Source organism: Protopterus annectens, chromosome 2.part1, assembly GCF_019279795.1.
Source record: "Protopterus annectens isolate FY-2018-M chromosome 2.part1, PAN1.0, whole genome shotgun sequence".
In the NCBI taxonomy this organism is placed as follows: Eukaryota; Metazoa; Chordata; order Ceratodontiformes; family Protopteridae; genus Protopterus; species Protopterus annectens.
The window spans coordinates 344,194,995-344,204,994 of NC_056729.1; the positions used below are offsets into that span (position 1 = coordinate 344,194,995).

The following is a 10,000-nucleotide window of genomic DNA, read 5'->3' on the forward strand; positions in this document are numbered from 1 at the left end:
TCTTTTCCTCCACTTTCCTCACTTTTCCTTTTGTGTGAGAGTGTTTACTGTTATATCTGAGAAGAAGGGAACTATGGGGTTTAAACACTGCTTTTCTTGCAGTGGTAAACTACCGAATAGCGACCTTCATGAAGTGTGTGTGTACTGTTTGGGGGTTCCGTATTTGTCAGCGAAACCCCCGTGTGATATTTGTGCTAGCTTCAGTCAGCGGACACTGAATGAACATCGGAATAAACTGATTTTGAAGGGCCTGCTTGCATCGCCTTTTTCGGAGGCTATTTCTGCGACGGAGGTCTCATCCCCTCCTTCTGTGGACAAGAAACGTCCTCGCTCAGACCCCTCTGAAGCGGCTGGTGACAGAGGTAAAAGCCATAAGCACAAGGTCCAAATTTTTCCTCAAAGCACCATACTGCCTCCTCAGTTCTGACTACATCGGTTCCGAGTTCGGCTCCAGGGAAGCTTACCAAGGTCGCCTCGTCGGCGCCTGCCCCAGCACCAACGACTACGGTGCCATCTACTACCTCGGTTCCGATCAGTTTGTCTGTCTCTGTCTCGGTACTGACGTCGCCCACCTCCGCTCCGATGTTGGTTCTGACAACAACTTCGGAACCATTTTTAACATCCACCCCTGTTGTGACTTCAGCTCCGAGCCTGTTCTTTGCTCCAACCATACTGTTGTTGCTGGTTTCTAAATTGGAATCATTGGTGCCGTTCTGTGATACACCATGGACCCAATACTCGTCTGTGGACCTATTTGCTGGACAAGCCTGCAAGTCCCTTTTTGGACCGGCCTGATTCCCCCTCAGGGGCATTGGTAACATCGTGGACATTCCAAATGCAGAGACATTACTACAATTGATGAGCAACAAATAAATCAATGTCAGAATGTTTTGTTTATCTGAATGTCAGAATGTTTTGAATATTTCTTCCTATTCTCTCTCACGTACTGAATTGGATTTGTTGAATAAAGGTCTTAATTTTCTCCCTGCATTTTTTGTGACTGAAGATGTTTTTGCTGCTGACATTAGTGCATTTTGTCGTACACTGAATTTAAAATGATTTTTTGGACAGCATGATAATGTTTCAGTTGATGAACCTTTTCATTTTCAGAAAACCAACTTTATGCCATGGATGTTTTCCATGTGGACATTGTGTTCATTGTGCCAGAATGTATAAAACCAAACAATTTATCAGTCGAAATACTGGCAGGGTTTATGATATTAGATTCTTTGCCAATGGTTCTAGTGACTGGGTAGTTTATCTAGCAACTTGCTCGTGTCAGGCAGTTTATGTTGGACAGACATCCAGACCAGTTAAATATTGTATTGGGGAACATTGAGTGACATCAAACATAAAAGAATGAGCAGTGCTCTTTATAAACATGTTTTAATACGTCCCACTGCAACCTTTAGGTTTACAGTTATTGACATTATACAGGGGGATAAAGAAAATAAGTTTGGCTTGCATACTATACTGAAGCAGAAACAAAAAAGATGGTTAATTAGGCTAGGTGGCTTGTTTCCACCTGTGCTTAATGAACAATTATGACCAGCCAATCAATTTGAGATACTTCTCTCCATTTTGTAATGTTTTTTTTTTTTGCCAGTTTATGGATTAAAATACTGTCTCTCTACCAAGTTGTGCTGGATCTTTCTTTTGGACTGACATCAGTAAGATCCACCAGGAGCCTTTTAGAATTGAATGTGATGCACCTTTTTGACCAGCTGCTGACCGCCAGGGGAATTTCAAATTTGCCTAGAACCTATCCCACTCCAGGCTTTGGGTCTATTACTCCAGCGGACCCCTACATACTCTCCTCCCTTGGATCCCTCGGTTCCAAGGCTCATATATCCAACATTTTCTAGAGGACCCCCTTCCTCGGTGCCGACAACAATAGTGTCTGAAGCCCCGAGGCCCCTTTGGGTTTTGGTTCTGTCGGAACCCACCCTCCCTCAATCGCATGCTTGGGGGTGGAACCTCCGGTACCGGTATCGGCTCTGACTGTGTTGTCTGTCCTGACTTTGGATCCAAGGGTGACTACCGCTCTGAGTTTGCTTGAGGCTCCGTCCCCGGGGGCAGACCTTGTGGAGCAGAGTGTGACCCCGGTTCCGATTTTGTCTTCTTCGGTTCCGGGCTCCCACTCCTCTTCATGCGGGCCCGCTTTCCGGGTGATGGAGAGGGTGTTTGCTTCTAGCAGTCCTCCTATGTCAGTTATCCCCCCAGTTCCTTCTGAACTGCAGCTGTCAAAGGCCACCCCCCCAGGACTCCGAGAGCACAAGGCCCAGGAAACCTCTGTCCAGGGTATTTCCCTTTCTGAGTCTTCTTCGGATGCTTCCACCGAAGAACCCCCTCGGAAATGGGCATGTAAGAGGAAACACATGGATTCCCCAGAGGAGTCCCTCACAGAAGAAATGGATTACGATGATTGGGAAGGATCCCCACGGTCACCCCCTGACAATGTCCCCTTCAGAGACATCATGGAAATCTTGAAACAGGGGTGACTGGAAGCCCTCCAATCCTTCCTCGGAGGAATCCGTATTCCTGCAGGCCTTTCTCTCTCAGCCCCCTGCTTCTTGGGAGACCCCCCCCCACCAATAAGTTGGTTAAGCTCATCGTGCAGCGGGCATGGAAGAACCCGGACTCTGTTGAGGCCATCCCTAGGAGATCAGACAAGGTACTTTCCCCTCCAGAGGATCAACACCATTGGTCTAGGGGTTTGCCAGTAGATGCTATGGTGGTGGCGGTGGCAGCCACGAAAACGGACCTTGCAGAAGAGAGTCCTGCTGTTCACCCACCCAACAGAGAGTCCCGGGCAGTGGACAGGTTAGGGAAGCGAGTTTTTGTGTCCGCGACCTTTGCAGTTAGGTCTCTAAACTTTTTGGCACATTTTACGAGGCTCCAGAGAGATCTTATCTCTGAACTCTCTGGAACTCTCACTGCCAAGTATCGGATGGAGCACGAGATAAAGTTGCTTCCCAACTTGCCACCCTAGAGTCAATATCCAATTCATTCATGAGGTTGCTGTCACACACAACCGAAGGAGCAGCTAGAGCTGTGGGTGCAGGCGTAGTCATGAGACACCATGCCTGGATGCGCATTTGTGACCTCGCGGACTCCTTCAAGTCTTACTTTTTAAATGCCCCTATCGAACGATCAGCTCTGTTTGGTGCTGAAGTCAAGCATACATTAGCCAGGTGTGAGCAAGATGGGAAGACCTTGTCTGCCATTGGCCTACTCTTTTCCAAACCTTAGCGTTCCTTCTCCGGGAATCAGAGGATCGGGAAGATGTGGCACAAGAAGTCTCAAGGTCCTTTCTGTGACGCACGTGGTGAGGACTCCTCCATAGGCCGAGAGGGGGTTCCAGTAATGGAAGATGCCCCTTTCGCGGCAGAGGGGGTCCCTGGAACAAGGGCTCCAGAGATTCCTTCTCAGGTAGACTGTATCAGCGCTCCCGAAGCGTTGCTCGATTGCTTTCCTCTGGAAGCAGTCTGGACGCGTTTTTCTCTGCAGCAAGCTGCCTGGCTCTCTGTTGCAAATGATCAGTGAGTGCAGAGAATCATTACCAGAGGCTACCATATTCCCCTAATATTTTATCCAAGACCACCGAAATCCCTTCCCGATGTTCCACCCAGTCAAAGGGAGGAGGCAGCTTCCGAAATATGAAAGCTATGTCAAAAATGAGCCATCCAACAGGTCCCCCCAGATCAGTGCGGATCATGGTTCTACTCAAGATTCTTTTTGGTGCCAAAGAAAACAGGGGACTGGAGGCCCATTCTGGATCTCAGCCAACTAAACAAATCAGTAGTTCAGACCAAATTCCGCATGGTCATGATTCAAACCATCCTTCCCTTTCTGCAGGAGGGTGTGTGGATATGCTCATTAGATCTCCGGGATGCATATTACCATATCAAGATGGACAAGCGCTCCAGGATCCTCCTTCCCTTCCGGTTGGGAGCCAATCACTACCAATTCAGAGCCCTGCCTTTCGGTCTCTCAGCAGCCCCCAGAGTGTTCATGAAATGCCTTGCAGTGGTAACAGCTCATCTGAGACTTCAGGGATTCCAGGTGTTTCCGTACCTAGACGATTGGCTCCTCTCTGCCCCACCAAGTGTCTACTGGTCAGGGCCCTGTGCTACACCCTGGTTCTAGCGGAGTCACTGGGCATCACCATACATTGGGAGAAATCCAACCTTCAACCCTCACAACAATTGGAATTCATAGGGGTAATATTCAACATTTAGTCAAGCCTGATCTCACTTCCTCTTTATAGGCTTCAGAGAATAAGGGCACAGGTTCAAGTGATACTCTGTCGAAGAAAGGTGTCTGCAAGGGAAGTTCTCCAAGCCTTGGGGTCTATGGCTGCAGCCATCTCTATTGTTCCCTTAGCCAGACTACACATGAGATTACTACAATGGCTCCTTCAGGCCCAGTGGATACCCGGTCTTCACCCCCTGAGCTCACAGATTCTCATCACCAACACTTACAAACAAGATCTCATCTGGTGGATGAGTACAGACAAAAATCTTTGGTGTCGCCCCTTCCAGGCTCCCCAGCCCAGCGCCACGGTGACCACGGATGCTTCCCTGATGGGGTGGGGGGGGTCACTTGCAGGGAAAGTCAGTCCAAGGCACGTGGTCCGATGTAGAGGTCAACTTGCATATCATTGTCCTGGAGTTCAGAGCAGTGCTATTGGCGTTTCAAGCTTTTCATCCGCTCCTTCCATCCGGAATGATTGCTGTCCAGTCGGACAACATGTCCATTGTCTGGTACATAAACAGGGAGGGACCAAATCCTACCCCCTGTGTCGCGAAGTCATGAGAATCTGGCAGTGGGCGATAGCTTCCAACCACTTTCTGATCGCAGTGCATATCCCGGAGAGCTCCAACGTGATTGTGGACAGGCTGAACAGATGCAGTCTCCATCCTCACGAGTGGTCTCTTAACCCAAGTGTGGCAGTGGAAATGTTCAGCCGTTGAGGCTAGCCATGCTGCAACCTTTTCGCCTCCCCCTCAAGCACAAAATGCAACAGCTACTTTGCCCTCTTTCCCCCTCTCATGAAGTCACCAAGAGACCCTTTGATTCACGATTGGCCCACAGGTCTCCTTTATGCTTATCCTCCGATTCCTCTGATCCCCCTTGTTCTAAGGAAAGCTATTCGGTTGAGAAGCAAAGTGATCCTCATTGCCCCATTCTGGCCTCATCATGTGTGGTTTCCCTTCCTTTGACCTCATCTGTTACAGCCTCCTTGGATCCTAGACACTCGTCAGGACCTCTTATCTCACTCACAAGGGCTGACTCCCCCGAATCTGACCACTCTCAAGCTGACAGCTTGGTTTCTCCACTTCCGTTTGTTGCCAGGCAGGAAACCTTCTCTTCACCCGTATGTGATATTATCTTGGCCTCTCATAAACCATCCACCAGGAAACTTTACAGGGACAATGGAAAAGATTGTCTATTTAGTCACATAATCAGAAGCTAGACCCGTTCTCAGCCCCCGTAGCAACTATTCTTCATTACCTGGCTGAACTGTTCGACAATGGGGCCTCAGCTTCCACCATTTGAGTCCATCTAGCAGCTGTTTCCAATTTCCATAACGGGTCAGATGGAGTCCCGCTTATTTCCTCTCACCTTCGCAAGACTTTCCTCAAGGGTATTTTCCACAGCAGGCCTCCCATCAGGCAGCCGGTGGAGGCATGGAATCTGTCCTGGGTTCTGCAGTCTCTTTATCTGCCCCCTTTTGAGCCAGCTGCGACATGTGATCTAATATTCCTGTCATGGAAATTCTTATTTCTGGTGGATTTGTCATCAGCCAGTCGAATTTCTGAATTACAAGCATTATGTATCAAGAGCCCTTATCTTATCTTTCATAAGGACACTTTATTGTACTAACCCATCCTTTCTCCCCAAAGTGGTTTCTGACTTTTTGATTAACCAGTCCATTGAGCTCCCTGTGTTCTTCCCAAATTACTCTAACAAGTGAGAATACTGCCTACATTCCTTGGATGTTCAAAGACAATTACGTTTCTATCTGGACAGAATTAAATCCTTTCGCAAGTCGGACCAGCTTTTCATCCCCTTTGTGGGTCCTAGAATGGGAGGCGCAGTATCGAAAGTTACTTTATCTAAATGGCTCAGGGATTGCATTGCCTTCACATATTCACTTACAGAGGGATCTACGTCTGGCCAAATCAAAGCTCACTCAACTAGGGCTGTTGCAGCATCTGTTGCCTTCCACTCTAGGGCTTCCATGGATGACATTTGTGCAGCTGCCATTTGGGCTAAGCCCCACACCTTTATAAAACATTACAAATTTGATCTGATCTCCAGGGGAAGAGCGGCCTTTGGTTCAGTGGTTCTCAGGAATGTTCTTCCATAAGAGCCACCCAGATTCTCCAAGTAGCTGGGGACTCGGTCCCATCAGTGATGAATAGGAAGAAGATTAGCAACTTCAGATAAAGAAGTTATGTCTTACCATAACGTTCCATCTGAGTTGTTGATCTTCCAGTCATCACAACTTTCCACCGACCCCCTCCAAAGGTTCCTGGCGGATCTTCTGGGTCTTTGTGGTGTCTTAGGGTTTCTGCTCAGAGATGGCCTCTGACTTATTTCTTCTTCTATATGTTGCATGCAAACTCAATCTGAGGTAACTGAGTAAAGGGCATTGTGGGTAGCAGTGTAGCTGGAGAGTTTTTGGTGCACACAAGCTTGGTATAAGGCCAACTCGGTCCCGAGGGCTCGGAACCGAACCCATCAGTGATGACTGGAAGAAGATCAACAACTCAGATAGAATGTTATGGTAAAACATAACTTCTTTTTTATATAAAATAAAAAAAACATATTATCATATTCTCAGTAGCTATCATTATACATCACATATATTATTGTGTACATTTATCATCAATTCACCATTACATAAATTGATAAATTCCTGCCTTCCCTTAACCCTCACTCTACCTCCTCCGCTAAAATATTATTCTGTATTTTTTGTTCCCACTTTTTTCATTTTTTTTGTATGTGCTTTGCTTCTACCCTTTTCTGAATATCCCAGTTCTAGTTCTTTAATCTCTGCTATAGTATTTCATACTTCCAACAGTTGGTTTAGACTTCAATTTCCATTTCTAGTAATTGCTTTTTTGGCAGCCACCAGAATTAAACTTAACAAGGACTTACCATATTCAGATACTGTATCTCAGCTCAAAAGGTAATTTCTTCAGTTACACCCATTTGTTCACCCAATATTTCTGACTGAGTACTCTGTAGGGATTTTTTAATTAAAGTCTGTGAACTTATTACAGTCCCAAAACATATGTTCCCAATGACTTATTTCTTCCCCATCACACCTCCAATGTTTGCCATATAGCTGCGGAAAAATTCTGTAGAGTCTGCTTGGGGTATCAAAATACTTACGCAAACACTTCCAAGCAAAAATCTTAACTCTTCTAGACTTTTTTTGTATATTTGAGAGCCATACATATGTCCTCATATTGTTTCCTTAGAATTCATTATCCATTCTCTTCCCATTTTTTTAACCTCCTCTAATTCTTATAGTTATTATGGAGTATTTATATACCATACTAATTATCCCTTTTTTCACAGCAGCTTCTGTCCTAGATTCAATTATAAAGTATATCAGAGCAGGTTTAGCACTTAAGATTATCCTATCCATTTGTATTTGCCTGTACTTCAATATCAATCCCTGATAAGGAAGGTAGTCTCTAGGCTGCAGTCCAAATGTCTTCTTTGCTTCTTCCCATTCTGTTACCTTTCGCTCTCTAGATATTTGTTCCCAATACCTTGTTTCCTTTGCCAACTTTTTTCCAGTAAATTCCAGACCCCGCTTGCCTATTCTAGCTACCACTAATTGCAGTTATCCCTATCTGCAAAATCACCTTTCTCCATTCTCATTTTGGCTTAGTTCTTAGAATACTTTCTGCTGCCTTATGAATATAATATTCTGTGTGTCTGTTATTCTCTTTAAGGATCCGCATCCAAAATCCCACTTTGTCATTATTTCTTGAATCCCCCTTGCCTACTTCATCATCATCATCATCCTTTTCTCCTTTGAATTATTGCTTTCTGCTTGTGTTATGCATATGAGTATTAACTGTGTAGCCCTAAAATATCTCTTCAAATCAGATAATCCAAATCCACTTTGTATTGGAAGGATCAGTTTATCCCACTTGACCCTTGCCCTATTAATTACTGTCCACAACTTCTTGTCTGGCTGATAAAAATATGCCTGACCTCTATATAAAACTAAAGGGACAAAAACATTTTCACTGCTTGTATTTTGCTATCCATTTCCATAAATAAGAGCATCCAGTTTCTCAGTTGTTGTATTGTCTTTTGTTTAGTCTATTCCCACATATCCTAAGCTATCATAACAGAATCTTTTTTTAATCCATACTCCTAAATATTTAATTTTATCATGTCCCCTTAAATATGGGTATTGTTGTACCAATTTGTTTGTGGGTGCATAGTTTACAGCTATAGCCTTTGTTTTATCTTCATTAATGTCACATCCCAAAACTATTTATTTATTTGTATTTGTTTTCCAGGGTAGAGCAGTGATTTCCATAGACTTTTTTCACACTCAGCCCAGGAGCTGTATCTGGTTAAGTGACTCACAGAGTCACTCAGGCAATGGGGGTTGAGGGAATTGAACCTTGCACCTATGGAATACAGGAAACAGCTTTTTAATCCAGTTCCAACTGCCAGACAAGAGAAAAAAAGACTTGAAACTATCTCAAGATGTTCCACAACACTGAGATAGCCTTTTCTGGTTTTAACAGATACAAAATGTTGTCTGCAAATGAAGCAACTTTTTATTGATTACCATACTTGTTATATCCTTGAATTTCTGAGTCCCCTATTTCCTCTGCCAGTGGCTCTAAATATGTGGAAAGAGGACAACCCTGCTTGGTTCCTCTGTTCAGATATGTCTTGTCAGAAGGGAACCATTCCATTTTAATTTTTGCCTTTGATCTCTTCTATATTTTCCTAAGTAATCTTATTGCATCAGGGAACGCAAATGCTTCCATTGTCCTCCTTATAAAATCACAGCTTACATCATTGAATGCTTTTTCTGGATCAAGACCCACCAACAGCAGTGGTATTTTCTTATGCTGTCCTACCCTCTGGATCATCATTGTTCTATTAATGTCAGATGTAGCCCCGTGCTACCACAATTCTACCATTATATTTTCCCCTCTTCTATCACTATTGGAGCTCCTCAACCAGTTGGTATATGTACTCCCCCTTTCCTTTGTCCCTGATACTCTGCTGATTATCTTTCTTGAAATCCTTTCTTTATCAAGTTCAAATGCTCATGTCTTTCCAAGAGTGTCTCCTGTAGCATTGCTATTTGCATGCTGCATTTCTTAATATAATTCAATACTTTTTCCTTTTTGTCTATACCTGTGAGGCCATTCATGTTCCAAAAAATGTTTAGTGTAGCCATTATGATAAGAAGTTATTATTCCCACCTATTATACTACAGCTTTTTTAAATGTCTATTTCCAGCTTTTGTGTTGCATGCACCCACTAATGTTTGGCAGAGTGATCTTTTATACAGTTGTTTATTGTCATCTGCATTTGAACCAATGTCACATTTTACAAGACTTTTTGTTTTAACGAAAACCCTCAAACAAAAATCCAGCACCCTCATGACCTGTAACTTAGAACACACACAAATATGTACATCTTCGAATAATGAAGCTTAACACTCCTGATAGGAATAATTGTCCCAAATCAACAGCTACACACACAGGCACTAACCTAAAATGAAGGTTATTCATGCCAAGACATGTTACAGCCTGTGTTCCTACTTAAAATAATTGCTGTCTGTTCTATCTTTATTCCCCTCCCAGATGTGAAAAACAGCTTTTATGCCTGCAGAAAACATTAATTTTTAGCCTGAAGCCAGTCAGCTTGCCTCCATGCAAACATAAAAATAAAATGTACATCTACCCTCAGCTACAGACTTCTCAAACTGGATATT

At 44.1% G+C, this 10,000-nt stretch overlaps 1 protein-coding gene across 3 annotated transcripts in view; it reads left to right on the top strand.

The window, feature by feature from the left end:
- CCDC149 (coiled-coil domain containing 149) overlaps positions 1-10,000 on the top strand; it is a 1,547,151-nt gene that overhangs the window by 1,241,417 nt on the left and 295,734 nt on the right. The window lies entirely within an intron of this gene.